The sequence below is a fragment of the Zea mays genome, chromosome 5, assembly GCF_902167145.1.
Source record: "Zea mays cultivar B73 chromosome 5, Zm-B73-REFERENCE-NAM-5.0, whole genome shotgun sequence".
NCBI lineage: Eukaryota > Viridiplantae > Streptophyta > Magnoliopsida > Poales > Poaceae > Zea > Zea mays.
The window spans coordinates 44,555,715-44,579,959 of record NC_050100.1 but is presented as its reverse complement, the minus strand read 5'-3'; the positions used below and the strand labels follow the sequence as shown (position 1 = coordinate 44,579,959).

The following is a 24,245-nucleotide window of genomic DNA, read 5'->3' as shown; positions in this document are numbered from 1 at the left end:
GAAGTCTCCTTCCACAGCTTCATCTTCGCCTGAGCAGTGGTTGCAATGCTGACAACCTGGGGGGGGTTTGGTGTGTAGAGCAAGGGTGAGTACACATCAACATACTCAGCAAGCATCCTGTTTGGCTGTAGTGGACTAGCTTTATGTGGGGATAAGTCAAGCAGTTGCTTTTAGTTGGTCAGATTATTATTTACTAGTAGAAAGCCAAGTTTTAGCATTAACCCAAGTTATTAACCCGATGTACCCTTTCCAAACGGAAAGAATACCACTTACCAGCACCATAGTCATAACCAAAACCATCAATCTCATTGCCACCTGTAAACCAAAAGGTCTCTTATCAAGTACCACTAATCACTGGAGCTCCCTTGGCCGCTCATAACTGTGAGCACGACTGATATATCAGTTTCATAACACTCTGCAGAGGTTGTGCACTTTACCCACAAGCCGTGATTCGCTCTTGCCTCGGGCCGATCAAACCCTTAAACACTACCAAGGTGAATAGGCAGGGTTTCACTACGTAGCCTTTACAAAGATTCCCCGGGGCTGTAGCCACCCGTTAGGTTTCCTAAATGCACCGCACTCCTCCCCAAGGGGCGAACCCAAACTTGGCAGAGCGAGCCGCATACACCGAGCCCCATTGACGGCACGACGGCTAAGTGAACTACACCCCGGATCCTCTAATTATTCAGCTAAGGGCACCCCATTCCACCCTCATGGTTGCACTGTTTTCCCGGGCGGTCATCCATAGAACAGGTCCTTACGGAGAGGCACTCGAGAAACCGCTCGAGCCCCCTTGAATACCACAAGTACAACATCATAATAAGAGAAGGGAAAACAGCGTATCATAGATAATCTCATCATGTTCATTGATTAGAGTTGAGCAATAGCATAAAGCTAAACAGTAATAATCCAACCCAAATAGGTAAACAAGGACATGGATAACAAAAGCTAGTCAATCCTTAGGTATAAAGGTGTAATGCGGGAGGTGAATTAAATAATGAATAGGACAGAGATAGGTCAAAGGACACTTGCCTCCACCAACCGACTGCTGCTCAGGGGCTTCTCCTGCGAATTCCTCGGGCTCTTCGACCGGATCGTTCTCTATGCGAGCGCAAACATACATACATCCATCCACATATTTAATACAAAAGAACAGTACACCATACAAGGAAACAAATAAAGCGAATATGCATCAAGTATGACATTCGATATCGCATTTGTTATGGTTAGAAAGAAACGGGAAAGGGGTCTCGCAGGGGGGGTTAAATCTTATGCACTAACGATTAATTACAATTGGTTCTTAACAAAAGAATTCTGTTACATATACACTAATGGAAACCTAATCACTTTAAGTTGATCAACATTGCACGAGATAAACAATTAACTACATGAATCAACTAGCATAACGGAATTTTAAATTAAGCTTCATATTTCAATAACATTAACAATGCTTAGCCTACCTAAAATAAAATAACTATGATCACAGAAAGTAAATAAAATAAAATAAAAAAATAAAAAAAACAGAGGGGGGGGCGGTTGAACCGGCCCTAGGGGCGGTTGAACCGGCCCTAGGCTGGGCGAGCGGCTGGGCGCGGCCGGGACCGACCAGGGGGCGGCCAGGGCGCGCGGCCAGGGGCGCGGCAGCGGCCGGCTGGGGCGCGGCCAGCGCGCGGCCAGGGCGCGGCAGCGGCCGGCCAGGGCGCGACCGAGGCGGGGGCTGGGGGCGGCCAGGGGCCGGCTGGGGGCGCGGCAGCGGCCGGCTGGGGGCGGCCAGGGGCCGGCCAGGGGGCGGCCAGGGCGCGCGGCCAGGGGCGCGGCTGGGGCGGTGGCCGAGGAGAGAGGAGGGGAGAGGGGAGAGGGAGGGAGGAGGGAGAGAGGGAGGAGGGGGGGCTCACCGGCGTTGGGGAGCGACGGCGAGGGGCGGCCGGCAGGGGGCGGCGGCCGAGCAGGGGGCGGCGGCGGCTTAGGGCAGGGGCGGGTAGGGGCGGCGACGGCTTAGGGTGGGGGAGAGAAAATGAGAGAAAATGAGAGGGAGAGGGAGAGGGTTTAGGGAAAAAAGGGGAGGTGGGGGGGGCGGTTGGGCCTGCCAAGGCCCAAGAGGGGGCGCCAGGGGCGGCTGGGCCGGCCGGGGTCGGCCCACGGTGCGGGAGAGAGAGAAAAAGAGGAGAGAGAAAGAGAGAGAGAAAAAAAAAGAAAGAAAAGATCTTCTCCTCATTTTCGAAATCCGATCTTTCTACATGAATGCAATTGCGCTTTCAAAGCAATCAAAAGAAATGCAAGGTTCGGCATGGTGCATCAAACAACATAAAGTATTTAGGGTTTTTCTTACACGGGAATTCCAAACCGAATCCCGCTAAAACTTTGGAAAAGGTCAAGGTTTAGCGAGGGAAAAGAGAAAAAGAAAAGGTAACGCCCGAATTTGGCGAGTAAAGGAAAGAAAAAATTCAACTGCAAAATTCGGGGCGTTACAAACCTATCCCCCTTAAAAGAATCTCGCCCTCGAGATTCAGGGCTGGCTAGCAAAGAGCTCTGGGTACTTGGCCATCAGATCATCTTCACGCTCCCAGGTTGCTTCTTCCTCAGAGTGGTGATTCCATCTGACTTTGCACATTCTGATGGTCTTCCTCCGGGTGACTCTATCTGCAATCTCAAGGATCTGAGCTGGCTTCTCAACGTAGGTCAAGTCCTCCTGGACTTCCAGACCTTCCACTGGCAACTGCTCTTCTGGCACACGCAAGCACTTCTTCAACTGAGACACATGAAAGACATTATGCACAACAGACAAATTCTCGGGCAAACTGAGCTGATAGGCCACTTCTCCTCGTCTTGCAAGAATCTGATACGGACCAATGTAGCGGGGTGCTAGTTTGCCTTTCACTCCGAATCTTCTGACTCCTCTGATCGGTGACACTTTCAGATAAACAAAGTCTCCGACTTCGAAACTCAGCTCTCTTCTTCTTGTGTCTGCATAGCTTCGCTGCCTCGATTGCGCTATCTTCAGATTCTCTCGAACCATCTTGATGTTCTCTTCGGCTTCAAGCAAAATGTCTGGCCCAAACACTTGCTTTTCTCCAGGCTGATCCCATTGCAACGGAGTTCTGCAACTCCTTCCATAAAGCGCCTGAAATGGTGACATCTTCAAACTGGCCTGGTAACTGTTGTTATAGGAAAACTCTGCATAAGGCAATCGCTTGTCCCATCCGGACTGATCTTGCAACGCACAGGCTCTCAACATATCTTCGAGAATTTGATTGGTCCTTTCAGTCTGGCCATCTGTCTGCGGGTGATAAGCTGAACTGAAATTCAGATGCGTGCCCAAAGCTTCATGCAACTGCTGCCAGAAATGAGAGGTGAACTGTGTTCCTCTGTCTGACACTATCTTCTTTGGCACACCATGAAGACAAACGATCCGAGACATGTACAATTCTGCCAATACTGCACTGTTGTAGCTGGTCTTGACAGGTATGAAGTGGGCTGACTTGGTCAAACGGTCCACCACTACCCAAATAGAATCGTAGACGGCTCGAGTGCGAGGCAATCCGACTATGAAATCCATACCAATTTCATCCCATTTCCACTGAGGGATCTGCAACGGTTGCAACAATCCAGCAGGTCTCTGGTGCTCTGCCTTAATTCTTCGGCAACTATCGCACATAGCCACATGCTCTGCGATTTCCCTCTTCATTCCGTACCACCAGAATTTCTTCTTCAGATCCTGATACATCTTCTCACTACCAGGGTGAATCGAATAAGCTGTCTCATGAGCTTCCTTAAGGATCAACTCTCGAATAGACTGGACATTGGGAACACACAAGCGATCTTTGAACCATATCACGCCTTCTGCATCTTCTCGAAAATCTTTGCCTTTGCCATCTAGAATCAGTCGCCGGATCTCACTGATTTTCTCATCATTCTTCTGTGCTTCTTTGATTTCGCGCTCCAAGGTAGGTTCCAACTCAACTGTGACTCCTCGCGAATTGTTCAGAAATCCGAGACTCAACCTGTCGAACTCCTTGGCCAACTCATAAGGCATCGGGCGAGCGACCATCAGATTGACTTGACTCTTTCTGCTCAAAGCATCTGCCACTACGTTTGCTTTGCCTGGATGGTAATGAATCTCCAACTCATAGTCTTTGATCAGCTCTAACCATCTTCGTTGCCTCATGTTCAACTCTGACTGAGTGAATATGTACTTCAGACTCTTGTGGTCTGTGTAAGCATCGCATTTCTGTCCATACAGATAGTGCCTCCATGTCTTCAGTGCGTGAACCACTGCTGCCAACTCTAGATCATGGATTGGGTAGTTCTTCTCATGAACCTTCAGCTGTCGGGACGAGTAAGCCACAACTCTTCCCTCTTGCATCAACACACATCCCAAACCTGTGTAACAAGCATCACAATACACCGAAAAGGGCTTGTGCACATCAGGCAAGACTAGGACAGGCGCTGTAGTCAACTTCTCTTTCAGCGCTTCAAAGGCCTCTTGACATTTCTGGGTCCACTTGAACTCAACTTTGTTGCCTAGCAACGCTGTCATTGGTTTCGCAATCTTCGAAAACCCTTCAATGAATCGCCGATAATATCCGGCCATTCCAATGAAGCTCTTGATTCCTCTAGCATCTGTTGGCGCTTTCCAGTTCAGAATGTCTGCCACTTTCTTCGGATCCACAGCCAATCCTTCCTTGTTGATTATGTGACCCAAAAACAGGACTTCGCTGATCCAGAACTCACACTTGCTCAACTTTGCGTACAACTGGTGCTCTCGCAATCTCTGCAATACCATCCTCAAATGATCCGCATGCTCTTCTTCGCTTTGAGAATAAACCAGAATGTCATCAATAAATACCACCACAAACTTGTCAAGGTAATCCATGAATACACTGTTCATCAAGTTCATAAAGAATGCTGGCGCATTGGTCAAACCAAAAGACATCACTGTGAACTCGTACAACCCATACTTGGAAATGAATGCCGTCTTCGGAATGTCCGAAGGTCGGATCCTGAGCTGATGATAACCTGACCTCAGATCAATCTTGGAGAACACACTGGCTCCTCTCAACTGGTCGAACAGATCTTCTATTCTGGGCAAGGGATACTTGTTCTTGATCGTGACCTCATTCAAAGCTCGATAATCAATACACATCCTCTTGGTGCCATCTTTCTTCTCCACAAATAGGACAGGGGCGGCCCAAGGCGAGGTGCTTGGCCGAATGTAACCTTTCTCTGACAGCTCATCAATTTGCTTCTTAAGTTCATCCAACTCTGGTCCAGATATTCTGTAAGCTCTCTTAAAGATAGGGGCGGTTCCAGGAAGAAGCTCTATAGCAAACTCAACTTTCCGCTCTGGCGGCATACCCGATAAGTCCTTTGGAAACACATCTGGGAATTCAGACACAACCTTGATACTTTCAATTGGGTCTGCTTCACTGCTATCAACAGCTAGCTGATAACAACTTCCTTTCTTTGGCTCAGGCGGGACTAGCTCGGTCACCACTTCCTCTCCTAGTGGGGACACCAACTTGATTGTCCTTTTATCACAACTGATAACTGCCTGATACTTATCTAGCTAATTCATCCCTAGGATGACATCTATTCCCTGAGTACCCATTACTATAAGGTTGGCGGGAAACGCTATCCCCCTTATTTTCACACTTATATTCAAACAAATGCTATCGGCTCGAATTCTACCACCGGCTGAGTCAATTTGAATGGGGGTTGACATGGTAGTAATTGGAAGATTATGTGCTTCTACCCATGATGCAGTAATGAAAGAATGCGTTGCTCCAGTATCAAATAACACTTCTGCAATATGGGAGTCGACTGGGAACATACCTACTATCATGCCGGGGGTCTCCTGAACTGCTTCAGCTTCCAAATGGTTCAGCCTTCCATGATTATAGCGCGGCTGAGAACGGTTGCCTGCTCCAGGCTGAGGCACATTCTGCTTTGCTGGGGCATTGGGGCCTGACTGCTGCTGGGCTGCCTTCTTCGGACATTGCATCACCCAATGGCCTTGCTCTCCACAGTGGAAACATGCTCTGTTTCCAACCTGAGCTGGTGCTGCTTGACTGTTCTGCTGATTTGCTGGGGCAGGAAGGCGAGGTGCCTGCTGATTCTGCCTCGGAAACTGACCTCCTGACTGGTTGCTCTGACGGTTCTGGTACTGATTCTGAGGATACTGCCTTTGAAACTGCTGATGCTGCTGAGGTGGACGCTGGTTCTGCCTGAACTGCTGAGGTTGATTGCCTGAGAAACGAGGACGATTGCTGCTTCCAGGCTGGGGTCCACTGATCTTGCGCTTACGATCCTCCATCTCCTTACGCTTTCTTTCTGTCATGATTGCTCTATCAATCAGGTGCTGGAATGTCGGGAAAGTGTGATTCATCAGTTGGTACTGCAGAGGGTCAACCAAGCCTCTCAGGAAACGGTATTGTCGCTTGGCGTCAGTGTTGACATCTTCAGGAGCATAGCGAGACAATTGCAGAAACTTGTCCCGGTACTCACTGACAGACAATGGCCCTTGCTTGAGAGCCAGGAACTCCTCCTTCTTCACTGTCATCAGACCTGCAGGGACATGGTACTGACGAAAGCTACCTCTGAACTCTTCCCAAGTGATGGCGTCAGGATGGGCATGGGTGGCGAGGTAAGACTCCCACCATGACTGGGCTGCTCCTCTCAACAGACGGGGACCATACAGAACTTTCTCCCTGTCATCGCACTGAGCGGTGTGCAACTCCCGCTCCACAGTGCGCAGCCAATCTTCAGCATCCATGGGGTCAGAAGAGTGAGCGAACGTTGGGGGATGACCTCTCATGAATTCAGCACACTTGTCTCTGGGCATCTGAGGCATCTGAGGCTGGGGTGGTGCTTGCTGCTGTTGCTGCTGCTGCTGCTGAATGGCGGCCAAAGTCCGACCGATAGCTTGAACTGCCTGAGTCTGCATCAGAAACATCTGCTCGATGGACATCGGGGGCGGGGGCGGCAGCTGCTGCTGCTGGGGCACCTCCTCCTGTTGAGCGGCTCGCTCCTGCTGAGCACGCCTTCCTCCTCTACGCCTGTTCTCTGACATCTGCAGAATGCAACTACACATCAGAACTGATCTGGCAAATCTTGCAGCATAAGAGAAGAGAAGAGAATTCCTCAACAGCACTGAACAGGTGAGCATCTTCACTGATCTCCAACACAGACCACACACCTTCTCAGATAGAAAGGAAAGTGGAATAAAAGGTTTCCCAACTATATAACTAACTTTATTAACATAATAGGTAAACCAAAATGCAGGGGATACCCACACTCTGGTGACAATCATTACAAAGATCCAAACCAAACATAGTTCATCATGACAAACATAAATGCACAGGATATAGCAAACTACCCTGTCTAACTAAGACTAACTAAGACCGAGATTAATGCTAAGACTGAAGCTTCTACGTATATATATTTCGTATTAATTACAAGATCCAACTCTAACGATCTATGGTTCTAGAGTTATCTTGGTCTTGCAGTCGGGATTGCCATAAGACTGGTGTCCACGCTGAGGTGAGCGGTACGGGTGCTGAGTCCCAACGGGAGCAGGGGAACCACCATCCAAATAACGACGTTCCGCGCGCTCAGCCCGCAACAGGGCGATCTCAGCACGAGCCCTACTCAGCTCGTCTAATGCATGGTCCAGCTCCGTGTTTAGCACGGCGGCTAGGTTGACTGTGCTGCTCAACCTAGGATTGCCCTCACCGACAGGTGAGACAATCACGCCTCCTGTGCTGCCAGATGGACGGCGGGGGTAATACTTCAGGTTAAGACCATCAGCTGCCCCACCGAAAACCGAGCAGTAGTGCGAAAGCGCACGCCGTGCAGCATCTTGCATGGCTGCCTCAGCTGAGTCCCGCTCAGAAATAGAATAGTGCTCTGAGCAGGCCTCTGCACCCTGGAGACTGTCCTCCGGGCAGCGCACCAAGCAAGTTGCCTCCCAGCGGTCCGGGTAGACCCCGCGACTATGCTGGTAGACCACACAGCGATACTCGACGGACCAAGTATGCCGGTCAAATGCCCGACGTAGCAGGGTGTCGAGCGCATCGTGGAAGTGACACCCGCGAGCAGCGTCACGAGTGATGGGTCGAGCAACCCATCCTTCCAGCTCAGGGTTAGCAGAGAAGTCGGTGTCGTGGCTTGAGCTGTCGTCGCCATCTCCGTCGTCTGGGTCTCCTCCAGCAGCTACTCCAGAAGCTGGGACGCCCAGTGGTGGTGCAGGGGGCGGCTCCAGAGGAAGCACAGGGGAGCAGCTCCTCACAGACTCTATCTCCTGGTGGAGCGAGAAGGAAGAGCTCTGCTGCTCCTGTCGTCGACGCTCCTGCTCCTCACGCAGGCGGTGGTGTAGTCTCTCCAAGTGGCTGGACTGTCCGGCCACAGGACGGCGAAGCGGACGCTCAGCAAGGCGGGAGGGTAAGAAGGGGATGACTGACTTTCGTGCAGTGTGTCTAAGTCGAGCCATCTACAAAAGACATCGCAAGCAAAAGGGTGAGAACAGAATTAATATGACCAGCAAGTAATAAGTAAATGAAGGATCAGAATGAAACAAAAAATTTTTTTTAGCAAGGTATAATATATAGTAGAACATAGGTTTGGTCGGTAGGACCAACTTTTGAAGGGATATCAAAGTCAAGGTAGAGACAGAGGTCTATAGTCCTTAGAACGACCATTCTACTCTAGGTTAGCGGTCCTACAGTCAGCACGGCTTTGATACCACTTATGTCACACCCGGTTTTAGAAGGCAAACCGAATGCGAACCATGTACGTGCCAGGATCAGTTATTCACGTACACAGCAGTTACATAATATGGACATCATCACACAGTGCTCAAAATAGTATTAATAAGGGAAATAGTCGATTACATCATACGTCTGAGACGTCCATATGGTTCTTACAATAAATCAAAGTGCGGAAAAGAAACGTAGATAACACGGCCTTCACAGGCAGCCGACTGGGGGTTGCCGCTAACCCACACCTAGAACTCGTCGTAGTCTTGGAACTCCTGGAAGTCTCCTTCCACAGCTTCATCTTCGCCTGAGCAGTGGTTGCAATGCTGACAACCTGGGGGGGGGGGGGGGTTTGGTGTGTAGAGCAAGGGTGAGTACACATCAACATACTCAGCAAGCATCCTGTTTGGCTGTAGTGGACTAGCTTTATGTGGGGATAAGTCAAGCAGTTGCTTTTAGTTGGTCAGATTATTATTTACTAGTAGAAAGCCAAGTTTTAGCATTAACCCAAGTTATTAACCCGATGTACCCTTTCCAAACGGAAAGAATACCACTTACCAGCACCATAGTCATAACCAAAACCATCAATCTCATTGCCACCTGTAAACCAAAAGGTCTCTTATCAAGTACCACTAATCACTGGAGCTCCCTTGGCCGCTCATAACCGTGAGCACGGCTGATATATCAGTTTCATAACACTCTGCAGAGGTTGTGCACTTTACCCACAAGCCGTGATTCCCTCTTGCCTCGGGCCGATCAAACCCTTAAACACTACCAAGGTGAATAGGCAGGGTTTCACTACGTAGCCTTTACAAAGATTCCCCGGGGCTGTAGCCACCCGTTAGGTTTCCTAAATGCACCGCACTCCTCCCCAAGGGGCGAACCCAAACTTGGCAGAGCGAGCCGCATACACCGAGCCCCATTGACGGCACGACGGCTAAGTGAACTACACCCCGGATCCTCTAATTATTCAGCTAAGGGCACCCCATTCCACCCTCATGGTTGCACTGTTTTCCCGGGCGGTCATCCATAGAACAGGTCCTTACGGAGAGGCACTCGAGAAACCGCTCGAGCCCCCTTGAATACCACAAGTACAACATCATAATAAGAGAAGGGAAAACAGCGTATCATAGATAATCTCATCATGTTCATTGATTAGAGTTGAGCAATAGCATAAAGCTAAACAATAATAATCCAACCCAAATAGGTAAACAAGGACATGGATAACAAAAGCTAGTCAATCCTTAGGTATAAAGGTGTAATGCGGGAGGTGAATTAAATAATGAATAGGACAGAGATAGGTCAAAGGACACTTGCCTCCACCAACCGACTGCTGCTCAGGGGCTTCTCCTGCGAATTCCTCGGGCTCTTCGACCGGATCGTTCTCTATGCGAGCGCAAACATACATACATCCATCCACATATTTAATACAAAAGAACAGTACACCATACAAGGAAACAAATAAAGCGAATATGCATCAAGTATGACATTCGATATCGCATTTGTTATGGTTAGAAAGAAACGGGAAAGGGGTCTCGCAGGGGGGGTTAAATCTTATGCACTAACGATTAATTACAATTGGTTCTTAACAAAAGAATTCTGCTACATATACACTAATGGAAACCTAATCACTTTAAGTTGATCAACATTGCACGAGATAAACAATTAACTACATGAATCAACTAGCATAACGAAATTTTAAATTAAGCTTCATATTTCAATAACATTAACAATGCTTAGCCTACCTAAAATAAAATAACTATGATCACAGAAAGTAAATAAAATAAAATAAAAAAAATAAAAAAAACAGAGGGGGGGCGGTTGAACCGGCCCTAGGGGCGGTTGAACCGGCCCTAGGCTGGGCGAGTGGCTGGGCGCGGCCGGGACCGGCCAGGGGGCGGCCAGGGCGCGCGGCCAGGGGCGCGGCAGCGGCCGGCTGGGGCGCGGCCAGGGCGCGGCCAGGGCGCGGCAGCGGCCGGCCAGGGCGCGACCGAGGCGGGGGCTGGGGGCGGCCAGGGGCCGGCTGGGGGCGCGGCAGCGGCCGGCTGGGGGCGGCCAGGGGCCGGCCAGGGGGCGGCCAGGGTGCGCGGCCAGGGGCGCGGCTGGGGCGGTGGCCGAGGAGAGAGGAGGGGAGAGGGGAGAGGGAGGGAGGAGGGAGAGAGGGAGGAGGGGGGGCTCACCGGTGTTGGGGAGCGACGGCGAGGGGCGGCCGGCAGGGGGCGGCGGCCGAGCAGGGGGCGGCGGCGGCTTAGGGCAGGGGCGGGTAGGGGCGGCGGCGGCTTAGGGTGGGGGAGAGAAAATGAGAGAAAATGAGAGGGAGAGGGAGAGGGTTTAGGGAAAAAAGGGGAGGTGGGGGGGCGGTTGGGCCTGCCAAGGCCCAAGAGGGGGCGCCAGGGGCGGCTGGGCCGGCCGGGGTCGGCCCACGGCGCGGGAGAGAGAGAAAAAGAGGAGAGAGAAAGAGAGAGAGAAAAAAAAGAAAGAAAAGATCTTCTCCTCATTTTCGAAATCCGATCTTTCTACATGAATGCAATTGCGCTTTCAAAGCAATCAAAAGAAATGCAAGGTTCGGCATGGTGCATCAAACAACATAAAGTATTTAGGGTTTTTCTTACACGGGAATTCCAAACCGAATCCCGCTAAAACTTTGGAAAAGGTCAAGGTTTAGCGAGGGAAAAGAGAAAAAGAAAAGGTAACGCCCGAATTTGGCGAGTAAAGAAAAGAAAAAATTCAACTGCAAAATTCGGGGCGTTACAGTGATCTTCCTCTTTGTCGTCGTCGCGGGCCTTGCCACCCTCCGCGGGTGGCCCGGCCTTGTGGAAGTGGCGCCGAAGCATGACGCACTCCTCGAGGGTGTGCTTGACGGGCCCCTGATGATAGGGGCACGGCTCCTTGAGCATCTTGTCGAAGAGGTTGGCACCTCCGGGGGGCCTCCGAGGGTTCTTGTACTCGGCGGCGGCGACAAGGTCTGTGTCGGCAGCGTCGCGTTTCGCTTGCGACTTCTTCTTGCCTTTCTTCTTGGCGCCGCGCGGGGTAGACGCCTCGGGAGCCTCTTCCGACGGGCAGCCCTGGGGCTGCTTGTCCTTTCGGAAGATGGCCTCAACCGCCTCCTGGCCAGAGGCGAACTTGGTGGCGATGTCCATCAGCTCACTCGCCCTGGTGGGGGTCTTGCGACCCAACTTGCTCACCAGGTCGCGGCAGGTGGTGCCGGCAAGGAACGCGCCGATGACATCTGAGTCGGTAATGTTGGGCAGCTCGGTGCGCTGCTTCGAGAATCGCCGGATGTAGTCCCGAAGAGACTCTCCCGGCTGTTGCCGGCAGCTTCGGAGGTCCCAGGAATTCCCGGGGCGCACGTACGTGCCCTGGAAATTGCCGGCAAAGGTTTGGACCAAATCATCCCAGTTGGAGATCTGCCCCGGAGGCAGGTGCTCCAACCAGGCGCGAGCAGTATCGGAGAGGAACAGGGGGAGGTTGCGGATGATGAGGTTGTCGTCGTCCGTTCCACCCAGTTGGCAGGCCAGGCGGTAGTCCGCAAGCCACAGTTCCGGCCTCGTTTCCCCCGAGTACTTTGTGATAGTAGCCGGGGGTCAGAAACGGGTCGGGAACGGTGCCCGCCGGATGGCCCGGCTGAAGGCCTGCGGACCGGGTGGTTCGGGCGAGGGACTCCGATCCTCCCCGCTGTCGTAGCGTCCCCCACGCCTGGGGTGGTAGCCTCGGCGCACCCTTTCGTCGAGGTGGGCTCGACGGTCGCGACGATGGTGCTCGTTGCCGAGGTGGCCCGGGGCCGCAGGCGCGGTGTTGCGCGTGCGTCCGGTGTAGACCGAGGCTTCCCGCATGAATCGGGAAGTCGCGGCATGAGGTTCCGAGGGGTATCCCTGCCTCCGGGAGGCAGAGCTTTCGGCCCGTCGGGCCGCAGCGCCTTCCAGGAGATTTTTGAGCTCTCCCTGGATTCGCCGTCCCTCGGTGGTCGATGGCTCCGGCATCGCGCGGATAAGCATTGCTGCGGCTGCCAGGTTCTGACCGACCCCGCTGGACGCGGGTAGCGGCCTGACCCTGACATCGTTGGCGACGCGGTGCTGGAAACCCTGGCCCGCCCATACCTGCCCGACGTCCCGGCGGATCGACTCAAGTGCTCCTGCTCCCTCGTCGAGCCTGGCCTGCGCCCCGCGGACTTGCTCGAGCTGTGGGTCGTGACCCCCCGCCGGAACGGGGACCACAGCTAGCTCCCGCGGGATGTCGGCGCGAGGCGCCGGCCTAGGGAGATCACCGTCCTCCGGCATGCCGAGGTGGTTGCCTTCGGTGGGATCCCCTAGCTCGACGTGGAAACATTCGCGGCTTGGGCCGCAGTCCTTGTCGTCAAGGCTGCGGCTACCGTCGGAACAGTTGGAGAGGCAGTAGTCACATGCGGTCATAAAGTCCCGCATGGCACTGGGGTTGCCAAATCCAGAGAAATCCCAACAGATGCTGGGATCGTCATCTTCCTCAGACCCAGAGGGCCCGTAGGTCGAGACGTCCGTCAACCGGTCCCAAGGCGACCGCGTACGAAACCCCAGAGGGGTTGCACTCGCCTCAACGAGAGCGCCCGCCAAAGCGAGGTCGCTAGGCGGGTTGAGGCCGAGTCGACATAATGCAGGATGGGAATCAGTCAGTACCTTTTGGTCGACGAGGGGCGATGTAGTCACGTCGGGGGCTGATCGCGCCATCGTCCTAGGTACGAGGGCGACGTCCTGCAGGCCCTCCGTGAGCTCGCTGGCGTCGTCCACTTGCTCGGGATTGGCGTGTCGCGGGGGGACGGCGCTCGCCTTCGTCTCGAACGCGAGGTCGACGCCCGACGCGCCCTCCGTTGGGGCGCTGGGGACGTCAATTCGCTCGACAGCCGACGAAGCGCGGCCTCCCGCCCGACCTTGGTTGCCCCGCCTCCTCCTCCGTTGGTGGGGGAGAGGACGGGGCGAGCTCGAATGTCGTTCTTCCACCGCGCGGGGAAGACGTCGTCGATTCCGCCACCGGAGGGCGGGTTGTCGGCCGCCATTGTCGTTGTCGCGCGGCGGTGGAAGGAGTATCATGCCGTAGCTGCCGTCGAGGGACATGAACTCAAGACTCCCAAAACGGAGCACCGTCCCGGGTTGGAGAGGTTGTCGGAGACTGCCCATCTGGAGCTTGACGGGAAGCTGCTCGTCAACACGCAGCGGGCCCCTACCTGGCGCGCCAACTGTCGGCGTTTCGAGACCGGGGGGGGTCCCTAAGCCGACGAGTGAGTGTGCTGCGTGCCCCAGCCCAGATGGGTCGAGCGCGTGGGCGAGCGCGAAGGGGGGAAAGGAGCGAGGAGGCCGGAGTCCGGCGAGAGAGAGGTGGGAATCCCGCGGCCTTCGTGTTCGTCCCGCGCCCAGGTCGGGTGCGCTTGCAGTAGGGGGTTACAAGCGTCCACGCGGGTGAGGGAAGCGAGCGGCCCCAAGAGAGCGCCTGTCCCCGTCCTCGTCCCCGCGCGGCCAACCTTTTCTAAGAAGGCCCTGGTCCTTCCTTTTATAGGCGTAAGGAGAGGATCCAGGCGTACAATGGGGTGTAGCGGAGTGCTACGTGTCTAGCGGGGGGAGAGCTAGTGCCCTAAGTACATGCCAATGTGGCAGCCGGAGAGATCTTGGCACCCTGCTGGCGTGATGTCGTGGCTGTCGGAGGAGCAACGGAGCCTGGCGGAGGGACAGCTGTTGGAACGGCTGTGTCCTTGCTGACGTCGCCCTGCTTCCGTAAGAGAGCTGAGAGCCGCCGTCGTCACGGGGCTAGCGGGGCGCCATCATTGCCTATCTGGCGGAGCCAGCCAGATGGGACACATGTCTTGTTCTCTGCGACCCGAGTCGGCTCGGGGTAGGGTGATGATGGCGCTTCCTGTCGACGTGGCTGGCCTGTGCCCTAGGTTGGGCGACGTGGAGGCTCCTCCGAAGCCAGGGTTGAGTCTGTCTTCCATGGCCGAGGCCGAGTCCGAGCCCCTGGGTCGGGCGAGGCGGAGGTCGTCAGCAGAGGCCGAGTCCGAGCCCCTGGGTCGGGCGAGGCGGAGGTCGTCAGCAGAGGCCGAGTCCGAGCCCCTGGGTCGGGCGAGGCGGAGGTCGTCAGCAGAGGCCGAGTCCGAGCCCCTGGGTCGGGCGAGGCGGAGGTCGTCAGCAGAGGCCAAGTCCGAGCCCCTGGGTCGGGCGAGGCGGAGTTTGTCAGCAGAGGCCGAGTCCGAGCCCCTGGGTCGGGCGAGGCGGAGTTCGTCAGCAGAGGCCGAGTCCGAGCCCCTGGGTCGGGCGAGGCGGAGTTCGTCGTCTTCCGGGGCTTAGCCCGAGTCCGAGCCCTTGGTCGGGCGGAGCGGAGTTCGCCGTCTTCCGGGGCTTAGCCCGAGTCCGAGCCCTTGGTCGGGTGGAGCGGAGTTCGCCATCTTCCGGGGCTTAGCCCGAGTCCGAGCCCTGGGTCGGGCGGAGCGGAGTTCGCCGTCTTCCGGGGCTTAGCCCGAGTCCGAGCCCTGGGTTGGGCAGAGCGGAGTTCGCCGTCTTCCGGGGCTTAGCCCGAGTCCGAGCCCCGGGTCGGGCGGAGCGGAGTTCGCCGTCTTCCGGGGCTTAGCCCGAGTCCGAGCCCTGGGTCGGGCGGAGCGGAGTTTCCTATGGTGCCTTTGGCAGGGCCTGGTTTCCTTTGCGTTAAATGCTCCTGCGACTTGGCCGGTCGGTGTGGCGATTCAGTCAGGGTTGCTTCTCAGCGAAGGCAAGGCCTCGGGCAAGCCGGAGATGTGTCCGCCGTTGAAGGGGGGCCTCGGGCGAGACGGAAACCCCTTCGGGGTCGGCTGCCCTTGCCCGAGGCTAGGCTCGGGCGAGGCGTGATCGAGTCGCTCGTATGGACTGATCCCTGACTTAATCGCACCCATCAGGCCTCTGCAGCTTTATGCTGATGGGGGTTACCAGCTGAGAATTAGGCGTCTTGAGGGTACCCCTAATTATGGTCCCCGACAATAAGAATGCACAAGCTACCACTGTTTTGCTAGCATCTTTGTGCAGGGATGAATACAACAAGGTGAGCGGCTTGGACAACACCAAGCAAATCTGGGACACCCTCAAGATATCTCATGAGGGAAACGACGCCACCATGATCACCAAAATGGAGTTGGTGGAAGGCGAGCTAAGAAGGTTCACGATGATCAGGGGAGAGGACCCAACACAAGCATACAACAGGCTCAAGACCCTGGTCAACAAAATTAGAAGCTATGGAAGCACAAGATGGACGGACCACGACGTCGTCTGACTAATGCTAAGGTCATTTACGGTAATTGACCCCGTCTTGTCAACCTTATTCGTGAGAATCCCAGGTACACCAAGATGATGCCCGAGAAGATTCTTGGGAAGTTTGTGAGCGGGCGCATGATGGTGAAGGAGGCTCGTAGACGATGCTCTAAACGGTCCACTACCCGTCCACGAGCCTCAAACCGTCGCCCTCAAAGCAACCAGCAGCAGGGAGACGCTACCAAGTAAGGTGGCACAAGTGGAGGCCACTGGCCTCAACGAAGATGAGATGGCGCTTATCATCAAGCGCTTCAAGACCACATTAAAAGGACGCAAGGAGTACCCCAACAAGAATAAGACAAGGGGAAAGCGCTCCTGCTTCAAATGCGGTAAGACTGGTCATTTTATTGCTCAATGTCCCGATAATGAAAATTACCAAGGGGAAGAGAGACATGGGAAAAAGGAGAAGAAGAAAAGCTATAGGAAGGCGAAAGGTGAGGCTCACCTTGGCAAAGAATGGGATTCAGACTGCTCTTCATCCGACTCCGACGATGAAGGACTGGCAGCCTCGGCCTTCAACAAATCTTCACTCTTCCCCAACGAACGCCACACTTGCCTCATGGCCAAGGAAAAGAAGGTAAGTGTTCGAGATACCCCCTAAGTACTCTACTTCTAGTGATGAGGATTCCTCCGATGATGAAGTAGATTACTCTAGTCTATTTAAAGGATTAGATAGGGCTAAAGTAGAAAAGATCAATGAGTTAATTGATTCTTTAAATGAAAAAGATAAATTGTTAGAAAAACAAGAGAATATTTTATATGAGGAGCATGATAAATTTGTTAGTGTGCAAAAATCTCTTGCTTTAGAGATTAAAAGGAATGAAATGCTATCCTCTTGAGTTATTTGCTTGCCATGAAACTGTATCTAGTTTAAAGAGTTTAAATGATGATTTAAATGCTAAGCTAGAGGAAGCTAATAAATCTAGTTCATGTGTAGAGCATGTTAGTATTTGTAATAGATGTAAGGACTTTGATGTTGATACATGTAATGAACATCTTATTGCTATTACAAATTTGAATGATGAAGTAGCAAGTCTTAATGCTCAACTTAAGACTTGCAAAAATGATTTTGATAAGTTAAAATTTGCTAGGGATGCCTACACAATTGGTAGACACCCCTCTATTACAGGATCACCTATTCACCCCCTCTAGGTGCTCTCAGTGGTATGGGACGCCCTTGGCTGACTAATTAGGAAAGCTAGTGTAGGACTACCTTACCTGAAAGGGGCAACCGCGATGTGAGGAGTTGCAGGTATTGGGAGGTTCTCGGGTCGATCATGTTGTGACGGCTTTTTGGACGAGGGATTCCTATGTTGACCCTTTCTCGCAGAAATAGTAGCAGGTTTTCTTAAGTTAGTGGAACTTTGTAAATGACTCGTAGTGTACCCTCACCAACTCACCTTAGAAGTGTTTAAGGGTTCGTACAACTCAGGGCGAAAAGGGAGCACGACTTGTGGCTAAAGATGCGCAACCTCTACATAGTGTAAAACTGATATATCATTCGTGCTCACAGTCAAGAGTGACTCGGACCCTCACATGAGTAATCTATGGAATTAAATTTAACCCGCCATGCATTGCATTGTGGGATTACTTTATGGTACTTTTATATCGATCAATAATTTAATTGAGTTGTATCTACTTATACTTAGTAATTGCTAATAAAATTTTGACCAACTTAATTAAAAGCGATGCTCAGTCTTAACCATTTTCTTTGGTAAGCTTTACACTTGAGCCCCCACCATAAGTGAGCACAATCACACTTTTCCCACACTTGCTGAGCGATGATCTTATGTGAGCTTATTTTTGCTATAATCACACCAGGTCAAGAATAGGTACAAAAAGATGAAGAGCATTAAGGATACTATGATGAGTGTGGAGGGGTCTAGGCCGTCGTCTCCTAGTCAACTATGGTTGCGAAGGATCGTTGTCGCCATATGGTGTAATATATTTAGTTATTTTGTATAGAACTCATATATATAATAAATATATGACAATAATTTATGTATCATGGCTCATCATATGTGTGAGACTTGATCCTAGCACATATTTGAGACGCATCTGAATTTGCACATAAATCTGGGTGTGACAAATCTTCATCCAAATTAGTGTGTGAGACGAGAGCGAAGCTAAGGAGCTTAATCCCCGAAGGGCTAGCAGACGAATGAGGTCGAAAGGAGATGCTTTGGCTTCGTGGCATCGACACATGAAGTAGAGGAGGAAAAGAATAATTCAGAAACCTGGCCAACACGATAGATAGGAGAAAAGACAACTCTACCCTCACAAATATCATAGATCATGTAAATAGGACTTATTAGCATGTTTGTAATTTCATATGAAGTTGTACTTCATTACTATAAATACAGGAACAGTGCCATGCATTACCCCCATGTGTTACGGAATGCACTAGAATTGCTCCGCCTTCAAAGCTGTTCTATTTTACCTTCATGCTCTCATTTGTAAAGTTGAAGGTATCTTTGTAATGACTTATATGGAAAGGAAACAAAATTGAGTTGATTGCCTAAGATGTCATGCTATAAAGTTGAAGGTATATTTGTCATGATTTGTTGTATAATTTCTATATATTCGATAAGCTTTAAGATTTCATTCCCATCCTACCAGCTCCCATCCTATGATATGCTTTAAGAGAATTTACTAAGGGGAGAAAGGAGAGTCCCCTCATTTGTGTTGCCTTATTCTTGGTTTCTCTCAGGAGCCAAAAGAAAGTGACCAATGGGAGTAGAATCTCAAATCCTCTTTGTGGCTTTGTGCTCGTGCAAGAAGTAGAAGGTGGCAGACTTGTCCATAGATTTGCACTTGCGCAAGCGGCCTAGAACATGCACTAGGCGCATGAAAAACGAGTCAACATCTAGGGTCCCGCGCAGCACGTGACACTTAAGACTAATTTATGATAGTCTAATATGATTCTAATAATGAAGTCATGTAATAGACATGCAACAACTTATATGCAGTATGATACTAATGATTCTCTACTACTCTATAAGACTCTAATGTAGACCATACCCGTGCACCATTGTTCTGCCTCCCATCAATCTCAACCGTTCGTGTCCACTGCCCACCCACGTGCGTCACCCCGTTCGTCCATTCCGCGCGAGACCCTAGACTCTCGATTCTCCCTCCACACCCGCCGCCACCCGCCCACCCTCTCTTCCTCCACGCGATCTAGCAACCGCTCCCACCGACTCGTTTTCTCTCTCGCCACCCCGATTTGTCTGCCGCCATGGCATCGGCATCGCGCGCGCTCCTCCTCTCCCGTGCGCTCTAGCCTGGCGTCGTGTACCTTCGCATCCCCGGCCGCCTACGCTCGATCGCTGCGGACGTGAGCCTACTTGCAACCCAGAGAGAGATCGAGGCGATATGCAATGGGCACGAGGCTGCCACCAGGGCGGAAGAGGACGAAGAGCAGGAACCGATGCAGAAGCGGTGAACGGGGAGGAAGGAGCAGGATGGGGAAAACTCAGAAGGCAGGTGAAGCCTCCAGGGCCTGGTGGAGACATTCACGTCGCGGTCGGAGTCGGTGCTGGGAGGCTACCACCAACCTCGAGGACCTCGGCTCGGGGTTCCGCTTCGAGACGGCAGCGCTCCAGGCCGTCGCCGCACACGCTGCCCCGACGCTACCCAACGCGTTGGAGGCCACCGCGTCTGCCTCCTCCAATAAAGTCAAGTCCATCGGTCAGGTCGTTGATGACCTCAATACTGTCGCCGGTCTCCTCTCGAACCTACAAGATCGTCGATTACGTCGACGTCAAGATGAACAGCACCGTCCACAAGGGGATGCCGCACCAGTCGCGTCAGGAACACCAACACCACCAGGTGTGCCATCGGCGTCGAAATAAACAAGCAGGTATCCTTTTACTTACGTTTACTGCACGACCACATCTTCTGTTTGTTCCATTCTAGGAATTGGGATGTTTTAATATAGAATTATAGCTATTTATTGATGTTGTTTGATATGGATTTATAGTACAATCCCAGGTTGCAATGATTTGTTTTTGTAGTGGCAGGAATGGGAATTCTGAGCCATTTCTTTGTATGATCTTATCTGGTAGTGATGTAGATGCTTAATTGTTCCATTCTAGGAATTGGAATGTTTTAATATAGAATGGCAACTATTTGCTGATGTTTTTTTATATGGATTTATAGTACAAGCCCAGGTTGCAATGATTTGTTTTTGTAGTGGCAGGAATGAGGATTCTGAGCCATTTCTTTGTATGATGTGATATGGTAGTGGTGTAGATGCTTAATTGCGTTGATTCTAGGTCCATATATGATTGGGTTCTTGTTATTACATTGGCGTATGGCAGGTTGTGAGCATCCGCTAATTTTTATTCTACGACAATATTAAGTTATTTCACCGAATTTAAATGTCGAAGTTTAGCCACCGCAAAAAAGTAGTAGCTAGCAATATATGCTACAAAGTACTTGCAGCTTTTCCGACATCTTTGTAGTGGAAGTAAACAATCTAACCATACAAAAATGATTACAACGATAAATAATCTAGATGAGTGGCACAAACGATTAACTGTTGTAGAATGCTACTGCCTATTCTGAATAAATTTGTGACAATTGTAGTCGAATTTCTACTTAAAAATAACAATGTGCAAGCTATGTTTGTGGCTGTCGTGGAGGTGGGCTTTCCTTGCAGCCAAATGGCTGCATCTAGGGCCGCACACATGTTCAGCTTGGTTCTTTAATTTTTTTAACTATTGTGTAATTTCAATTTGTCTCCTTCATTTGGAAATTGGATTTCCTAAACTTTTGATGGTGACCCATTTATTTCCTAAACAGTTTTAGCTGAAGTAGCACTATATCAGGCGTCAGAATGGCACCACATCCTCCACGAGGGAGGTAAATCGAATCAGCCACATTGGATGTAAATCTGATTTTTGTGATAGTTTATAATCAAATAGACTTTACTCGATCATGATGATTTCTCATTCAGATATAGGTACAAGTGTAAGTATAGTGATTTAAAGAAACTGAATACTTATTATGTGTATAGCTTAGGAATAGTAGAGATTCTTTTCAAGATTTTGGTGCTGAATATTTTTTGGTGAATGGTTCAAGTGTGTGTTAGCAACTAACGGAATGAAGTGTGCGTGCCACTAAACAACACCAGCGATTCTGAAACTGTCTTTTTTATTCTCTTATTTTAATCATGAGTTCATCACGAACTATTACAAGTTGCTTGTTGTAATGTTCGCTGCATTTTTTTGTAGGTTACTGTTGCGGGAGTCTTCAGCAGGTCACTCGCCACATGCGCCTTCCAGCAGGTTGGTCAGTTAGCACCTTTGCAAACTTCTACCTCCCATTTTTTTGGGTTTACGTGGTCGACTGCACCGTGTTTACAGAAACTATAATGCAGACCGACAATGAAGCGTTGCTTGCTCGCTCCTCGACGACCAAGGAGACCGAAAAAACTGCTAGAAAAAGGCATGTCTCACTAACTGAAACTATACTTCTTGCGTGAAATATGGCAAGCTTCACATGTGAAAAACTACCAGTTACACAATGAAAAACTGTAGATTTCACTGAACATGTGAAGCTTGAGGTGCTGACCACGACTATGCTTTTATTTATGTTCTTATTTTCACTCAATAAAGTATTTTGTTCTCATGTCCGGTGCTCTTGTGTCTACTGGTTATAAACAATAAATGCTATGATGGAGCTAAGGGTGATCTGTGGTCATGTGGAGTGATTTTCTTTGTCCTCATGGCGGGGTACCTCCCATTTAAAGATTCAAACCTGATGTCGCTTTACAAGAAGGTTTGTCAGTCTCTACCATGACAACAACTCAAGAAGCACTTAATTTTCCTTCCCTTTTTAATGGTTGCTTGACACATCCTGTTTTTTCATGCAGATCTTCAAAGCGGATTTCAGTTGCCCATCCTGGTTCTCCACAAGTGCAAAGAAGCTCATCAAGAAGATACTTGATCCTAATGCTAACACTATGAGTTCTGTTGTTTGTAGCCATCATTTAACTCATTTTGTTCAACATCTGCAGAGTTAATAACTGTGTACCATCGTTCTGTGGCCTGTGTAGATAATAGCTATTGCGGAGCACATTAACAATGAGTGGTTCAAGAAGGTTTATCAACCTCCCAGATTTGAAACAACAGATGTTATTATGGACGCAACTTTGATCCTGAATGCGCACAACTTTAGTTGTTCTGTCTGTTTTTAGAGGATTCATTTTTAGATAGGTTGAATATTGTCAAAATTTGGTTGTTCGAAATGGTTATGATTGTTGAGTTGATTCTTGATAGCATTACTAAACAATAACCTATGCGTGCACAAGTGTCCCTCATTGCAATGCACGGGCATATACCTATCTTGTCACTGAGTTTGATTCTTTGGTGCCAGGTGCTTCTAATATCAATGTCACTGACAGCCAGGTAATAAGACATCTAGACCCGTATGATTCCTATGTCACCCTAGACTTCTCCTTAACACCGCTAATGATTTTTTTCCAGATCCCACTGACTGTGCCAAACTCTCACATTGGAAGAGATGTTGTTGTTCACGCTGCTCCTGGTGATCTTAGAAAGGGTAATTATGTTATTTACTGTCAACACTTGTGCCTTTTGTGTGTTGAATGGTGGTGTTTTTCATCTGTTATGAGATAAGTTTTTCACATTGGTTCTGAGTTCATATAGTCCTATAATAAGCTGAACTACATGTTAGTTCTGAGCTAAGTTTTTCACATTAGTTCTGAGTTCAGATAGTACTGTCGCAAGGATCCCTAAAAAATAATCCAGTTTTTATGCCATTTTTATGTTGGTATAAAGTGTATTTGTAAGATAATCTAATTGATGAAATCTGGTTGGTCAGAGCAATGTTGTTTGAGGATTCTGTGGTGCCAATTAAACTACTGAAAGAAACATTTTTATTAGATTTTAGCTCTTATCGTTGTCGCAGTCATCTTATCTGAAATGTCAACATCCTGAATTCCTGATAGGAATTGCTAGGATGTCTTTTAGCCACCTGCCCACCTTATAGTTGTCTAGGACCACTTGCCCTGGATTTTCTTTTCCTATTTCTCAACTTCATAAGAACGAACTTGCCCCCCCCCCCTAAGGAGAATGCAGGGTATTTTTTGAATGACTGGTTTCCTTGGATATGCATTTTATCCCAGAACTCTTCAGCCAAAAGGACAAAGTAATATTATTTTCAGCGATAGAAATAAGGGAACGGATCAGTAGTAGCAAAAACACATTTGGTTCATCGATTCCAATATTTGCATTTAAAAAAATCTTGACTATTGTGGAATTGTGGGTATAGACTTGTTCAAGCAGGCGCATACTCTCTCTACTGACCCTCACCCCTTCCTATTTTGTTGTGCTTGCAGAGCTATTGGTTTTTATAAGTGTGCAACTAAAGATCAGTGACTATATCTTGGTTTTAGGCCATCGAATCTGTTTCAAGTTCCAGCAATGGAGCAGTGAAGCACACATTCATGAGGATTGACAGATGAATCGACGAGAGCCATGGAAGCAGCCTTTGCTCAAGAAAGGTGACATCGTGGTCGTGGAGATCTCCAACCTCTATCAGGTGGCTATGCTGGTCAATGATCTGTGCAGGTCGAAGAGCGTGAACGACCTATCCTCCCCATCATGCCAAACCCACAAGGACGACGACGACAACAACCTAGAGGACGAGGATGAGTGGTAGGACGGGAAAAAGTTTAATGCGGTGGCCACCTTCAAGATCCTCGGCGAGGTTGACATTGCTCACCTTAGTTAGACTTTAGAAACCCAGTCAGCTGCTTCTGCGTTGGTGGTGCTGAGTTCGTGCATTTCAGAGTGTTCGCTGCTACTGTTAGTGATACTGCTCCCCTTTTTGGTTGTTGCCACGAGCTTAGATTTCATAAGCTAACCGCCGTCGTTAGTGAAACAGCTCATTATGATCCTAATTGTTCTGTAAATTTTCAAGTTTAAATAGCCATGCCTATTTTACTGATTGAACAGATGCAACACGTTATTGTGTACCATACTTTGTGTAAGTCGTCGACTTGGTTGACTTGTACCTGTGGTACGTAGCATGCTATCTGTAATACTTTGTCAACTGGTGTGTTCTCATTTATGTCGGCGCTTGTTCCGTGAGTTTCATTCATGTGAGTTTTTATTTTGTCTAGGCTCCCCTCATTGTCTTATGTGATTCTGCATGTATTCAGATC

The 24,245-nt window shown here is 50.2% G+C and overlaps 1 long non-coding RNA gene across 3 annotated transcripts; it reads left to right on the top strand.

Moving 5' to 3' along the window:
* Nucleotides 1-19,081: 19,081 nt before the first annotated feature.
* On the top strand, nt 19,082-23,914 carry LOC103626284 (uncharacterized). Of its 3 annotated transcripts, XR_552835.4 has the most exons (8): nt 19,145-19,913; nt 20,858-20,917; nt 21,289-21,342; nt 21,435-21,835; nt 21,930-22,023; nt 22,113-22,464; nt 22,543-22,618; nt 23,418-23,914. It is a non-coding gene; the product is annotated as an uncharacterized lncRNA (long non-coding RNA). The 3 variants fall into 3 exon arrangements; XR_002262251.1 differs by having other exon boundaries at nt 19,082-19,913; nt 21,930-22,464; XR_552832.4 differs by lacking the exon at nt 20,858-20,917 and having other exon boundaries at nt 19,149-19,913; nt 21,930-22,464.
* The last annotated feature ends 331 nt before the right edge of the window (nt 23,915-24,245 follow it).